The sequence below is a fragment of the Aulonocara sp. 'chitande type north' Nkhata Bay genome, linkage group LG7 (assembly GCF_057382095.1).
Source record: "Aulonocara sp. 'chitande type north' Nkhata Bay isolate Kocher_YH1m ecotype deep benthic linkage group LG7, A_spYH_male_GT1.1, whole genome shotgun sequence".
Classification (NCBI taxonomy): Eukaryota; Metazoa; Chordata; class Actinopteri; order Cichliformes; family Cichlidae; genus Aulonocara; species Aulonocara sp. 'chitande type north' Nkhata Bay.
The window spans coordinates 30657296-30663295 of record NC_141350.1 but is presented as its reverse complement, the minus strand read 5'-3'; the positions used below and the strand labels follow the sequence as shown (position 1 = coordinate 30663295).

At 40.7% G+C, this 6000-nt stretch overlaps 1 protein-coding gene across 7 annotated transcripts in view; it reads right to left on the bottom strand.

The window, feature by feature from the left end:
• sh3glb2b (SH3-domain GRB2-like endophilin B2b) overlaps nt 1-6000 on the bottom strand; it is a 99604-nt gene that overhangs the window by 23616 nt on the left and 69988 nt on the right. The gene's annotated exons all lie outside the window — the stretch shown is intronic.

Genomic DNA, 6000 nt, shown 5'->3' with positions numbered 1-6000 from the left:
CCCCCCCCCCCCAATTTTTGCACATGTCGAGGAGCGTGTCAGGCTACATTTCACTGTATGTTATACTTGTATAACTATGCATGTGACAAATAAAGAAACTTGAATCCCTTGAACCCTTGAACGTAGACAGGAGGCCAAGCTGGAGGTGTTCTGATGTTCATTTGGAGTGAGCAGGACAGATGTGACTGCATGGAAGTTGTTCAGCTGTTTGAGTTGTGGCCTGTAAGTTGAATACACCCTCAGGTCTTCCATGCATTGGCACGTACACCTGAGTATAAACACTTAAATGCAGCGGGGCAGCAGTCAAAGCAGTGTGTTAGGCTACGTCCACACGTACATGGGTATTTTTGTAAATGGACATTTTCTGTTTTCACTTTTTTTTAAAAACCCGTCCACACATGCAGTTTTGAAAAAATATCTCTGTCCACATGTAAACACAAAAAACAAAGTCAAGAACATGCCAAAGCAACAGGTGGTGACATAATCCTAGTCATGTTGGCCAATCAGAAGTCAAGGAGCCTGCGATGAAAAGAGTAAAAAAGATGGCACATAGAAGCAGTCTTTCTAAATGGAGGGACAGTAACTGCGTGTGTATATGTAAGTGTGTAAAAACTGCAAATAAGATTAACAGCAACAGTATTTTGTCTCTATCCGCCACTGTAGAAATTCCTCTCATGTAAACAATAACGTGGGGCACAGCGTGACGTCAAAAAAGGCACACACCTTTGACGTTGCGTGACTAGTTCTACATTTTCCTCGACCACACAAACACAAAAACTGAGTTTTTTAAAATCTCCATTTTCAGTGATCCAAAACGCCACTTACGTGTGGGCGAAAAGCCCAAAAGCATAGAAAAAGCTGCATTTTTCAAAAATACCCCACCCGATCTGTGGGTGTGTGACACCTCTCACAGTAAGTATCTGTGTATTTTCTAATATATGTGTTGCTGGTGCTGTATGTTTATTGATGACTAATGCCATTATAGGAGGTTATGGTGTGTTGCTACAGCTTAAATCTTTCCCAAGGCATCAACTTAGGCATTAGTGCCAGTGATCAGTTACAATATCCAGTACTGTGGGCTCACAGACACACAAGGTCACGAAAAACTAAAGAGAAAACCACAAATGAAAAGGTCACAGCTCTCACTGATCTAGCCACTGCGCTTTGATGCGTTTACTGCTGTTCTCCAGACTTAAATGTCACTCAGCTTGTCCTGTTGTGGAAAAGATCTTAGCTCTTTGGACAAACTTGGCTCCAAACCCTGAACTGAATGAGCGGTTGAGTGGTTGACTAACGGGTTTTTTTTATAAAGATTTATTTATTGCCTTTCCATCAACAAAAAAAATTTGAGTGTAATAGTAATGTATGTGCATCGTAAATGAATAATGTTAGGAGGACACATAGATACAGGCATAGCAAACCAAAATAACCCCCCCCCCCCCCCCCAAACGAAATAAAAAAAAACAAAACAAAGAAAACAGAAAAAACAAAACAAAAACAAAAGGTTAACAGATAGTGCTCCAGAGAAAAAAAACAAACAGGTATAACATAGTGAGACATTAGGTTTAAGTGCATTGTTCCAGGGGTTCGGGCTGAAGTTTAGTCCAAGGGTGTCAAGTTAGTTAGAGAGGCATCCAAATTAGTGGTTGCAATGATAAGCTGCGTCCTCTTCAGTTCCAGTCCATTTAATTTCACATCCCTTCTCCTGTCCTTCTATTTAGCAGTCCAGCACTCGCAGGGTCCCCAGGTTCTCTTTAACAGCTGCAGCACTACTTCTCCCATACAGGTTAAATGGATAGAATCATTTCTGTTCACTATCGATCATTTCCTCACTTTCCAAAAATAACAAAAAATTTCCCCACATTTTTTTAAAGGAAGCATGTTTACCCTTTATCATAGACGTAAGTTTCTCCAAAGCAAGGGATTTTGACAATGTCAATAACCAAGTTCTCGAGTGTGGTCTACTAGTGGATCTCCATGATTTGGCTATGCTGTATTTCGCCTGTAACAGGCAGAAGATTGTGGTTTTTTGGTTAACTTTGGTCAGCTGGATTTCAGCGGGGAAAATTCCTAGGATGCATAGTTTAGGACATAGATTCCATTTGACACTTGTAATATGTGCAATTACTTCTAAAACTTCTTTACAAAACTTTTGGATTTCTGAGCATTCCCACAGGCAGTGCATCAGTGTGCCTTTTTCCCCACATTTAACACATATGTCCGGAGTTTTGGGGTCAAATTTGTTTAATAATGTTGGGGTAATATATGTTCTCATTAACCATTTGTACTGGATTAGTTTAAATTGAGTGTTTATAGATTGTGTTTGGGCTTTCAAGCAAGCTTTTTGCCATTGCTCTGTAGTTATTCTACACTCTAAGTCTTGACACCATGCAAGTCTTTCTTTTTCTGAGGATGTTTGAGAGCCATCTCTGAGGTTACTGTAGAAGCGAGATATTAAACCCTTCCTCAGCTGATGGTTTATTGCTATGTCCTCTAATGAGTTTAGAGTGGGCAATGTTAGGGATTTTGGGGTTTTTGAAATGAAGCTTCTGATTTGAAGAAATTTAAAGAAATGTTTGGTTGGGATGCCAAATTTCTGTGTCAAGCCATTGAAACATAGTAAGGTGTCCTTGTCAAATAGGTCTGCAACTTTGCACAGGCCTCTGTCGGCCCACATTTTAAAGCCCAAATCTTTCCAACCGGGTTTAAAGGCCCTATTGCCCCAGATAGGTGAGAATTGGGATAGTGCTGGCGTTTCATTTTTAAACTTGAGTGCGTCGAACCACACACGAATGGTATTTTTAACAAAGAGGTTTGATGTATCTTTCATCAGATCTTTATACTTTGCAGAGTACAGGTAAGTGTTGAGTGGTAAGGGGGTAGTACTTGTCCTTTCTAAATTTACCCAGGGTAAGGTTGTTGTTGAAAACCAGCATGAGGCCGCAGAGAGCTGGGCAGCCCAGTAGTACCATTTGAGGTTTGGAACACAAAGACCTCCCCTGTCATACGGAAGATATAGTAGCGAAAGACGCAGTCTGGCTCGTCTGTTATTCCAAATGAATTTAATGAATATTGTTTTTGCCTTTGTGAAGAAGTCATCTGGAGGGCTGAGAGGAATGACTTGGAAGAAATATAGAAATTTTGGAAGGACGTTCATTTTGAGAATATTTACACATCCAATCAACGAGATTGGCAGCATAGACCATCTATTGATTAAGTCAACAACAGAATTGATAGTAGGAGAGTAATTTGCATGTACCAAATCGTTAATTTTTGGAGTGATTTTTATACCTAGATAGGTAAGACTGTCTCTGGCAATTTGAAACGTTGTTTGAATAGGTGGTTTAGTTCTTTCAGAATGATTAAAGAAGAGGATGGCCGATTTGGATTCATTAATTTTATAACCGGAGATATTGCCAAAGAAGTTAATTGTTTTAAGTAGCTGGGGAATTGAGCTCATCCCAAAACCGTAAAGGCTTCCCATCTTACTGAGGCTGTGGTTTCGGATTTATTAAAGTAAAAATAGTCATCAATATTTTTGCCTACATATTCCAAAAATTTTTGATTGTGCAGTGTGGTTTTAAACGCCAAATAGGGTTACGTCTAAAAGCTGTTGTAACTGAGAAGTTAATCGTGGTTAATGAGTGGTCAGATATAAGCACACTTTTATATGAACAGCTGTTAATTCTGGAGATAAGAAAGTTTGAAATAAGAAAATAGTCTATGCGACTGCGGCTATTATGTCTGGCTGAGTAGCAAGAGTATTCTCTCCCTGTTGGATTTTTTAATCTCCATATATCTTTAAGATTCAATTCAGACATAAAGTGTTGTATGGCTTGTCTAGATTTTGGGTGGGAAGAGTCTAAACCTGATGATCTATCAAGCCTAGGCTCTAGGGTACAATTAAAGTCCCCCCCAACAATTATCTCACCGTGGAGGGCTGCAATAGAGAGGAATAGATTATTATAAAAGCTGGGGTCGTCAATATTGGGGCCATATACATTAACTAATATTAAATCTTGGTTCAGCACGGAGCATTGTAGAATAATGAATCTCCCTGCAGGGTCCAAGATGGTTTTTTTAATACACATGGGCACTGATTTATGAATGAGTGTTGCCACTCCTCTAGCATGTGTTGAGAAGTGGCTAAAGAAAACCTGACCTGGCCATCTCCTCCTTATCCAGTCAGTTTCACTCGCGAGTAAGTGTGTTTCTTGAATAAAGACTATCTTTGGGTGATATTGTTTTATTCTATCCATTACTCTTTTCAGTTTAATATATTTCCTAAGGCCTCTTACATTCCAGGAAATTAGTTCAATATTTGAATAACTACTCATACAGTTTGTGCCCTTAGTAACCTGGGTTTGACTACATCTCGTCTCTCCTGTCGGAACTCACAAATTATTATTTCAAGAGCACTACACTTTAAAAACAATCTCTTATAAACAAAAAAAACTGAAAAAAAAACAAAACAACCCAGAGACCTCCCGTCGGTGTAGATCTCAAAACCTTCCCCCCCAAAGTCATTGCAGCTTGGTTATGCATCAGATCCATGTAAAGGAGCTGATAAAGCGTCCTCAAGATTGAAGCTTTAAACTTAGGTCCGACCGTATTAACTAAAGAAGTGGCCACACAATGTAAATGAATGAAAAGATTTAAACATAACATATCTAAGGCCATCTATATCATACCTGTACACCAGCAGCCATTGTATGTCCGATTTGGAATTGTTCATCAGAGTTACACGTGTTTGATATGGTAGCGTTTCTGAGTGGGCGTGAAGTTTATCCCTCGTTTTGTTGCCGGACTTTTCGTATGAAATCTTCCACCTCCGCTGGTGTGTGGAAGAGGAGCCTGTTGTCATGGTGGAGAATCCTCATTTTTGCTGGAAAGATCAGTCCGAAGTTTATGTGCATTTCACGGAGTTGTTGTTTTACCTGGTTGTATTGTTTCTGCTGTTTCTGGACCTCCGTTGACAGATCAGGGAAAAACATAACGTGATGTCCGTTGTCAGACGTGCCGCTCTAATCACCCTTGTCTTGATAATTCAAGAATTTCATGATGATCACACGGGGTGGGCCATTTGGAGTGTTTCGGCCCTGTAGCCTGTGTGTTCAATGATAGGTGGGGATGGGAGCGCGTCCCGTCCCAAAACATCAATTAACCATGTTTGCAAGAATATTGTAATTTCTCCTTGTTCAGTGTTCTCGGGTAATCCGACGAGTCTCAGATTGGGTCTCCGGCTTCTATTTTCGAGGTCGTCCACCTTTAGCTGGAGATCCTGAAGTTTCTTATGAAGGGAAGCCTCTTTACTTGTGAGAGAAGAGATGTCGTCTTCAACTTTACTGATGCGAGTTTCTGCTGAGGTGAGCCTCTCCGAAAACACTCCAATTGCGTCTTTTATTTCTTGGTTTGATGTTATAACTTCTTGCAGTTGGGCAGTGAAGTGTATTTTCAGCGACTGAATTGCGGCCAAAACACTCGCCTCGGTCTGTTGGGCGCTAGCACTAGCTCCTTCCATCTTCTCGGTTTCAGGTTCGTTGCTAGGATTGTCGTCTGATCCATCCTTTCCGGCTGTTTTAGGCTTGGACCTATATTTAGTCGGCATTCTGGCTGTTTAGATCAAAGCAGAAGCTTAGGTCGGAGAGACAGCCGCTAAAAGGTTGGCTTTTAACCGCTGTTTAGGCGTACTTAAAGGACGTTGAGGTCAGAGCTCGAAGTCTCACTACCGTTCAGGTGGACGCCATAACCAATGTCATGCTGTACGGTTGACTTGTACCCAGGGGGTGACTCCCCTGGGTACAAGAAGAAGTCAGACTGTATAAAAGTTTATGAGAAAATAACAATATTGGTCTAATGCTACAGTCACAATAAGGAAAACAGTGACTTCACTGCAGAACAATCAAAATGATAGCAAAAGTGATTGTGTGTGCACTGAGCTCTCCTTGTTGAAAGCTGAAATGGGGATGGGAACCAGACCTTCAGTGGCGTGTCTAGAAA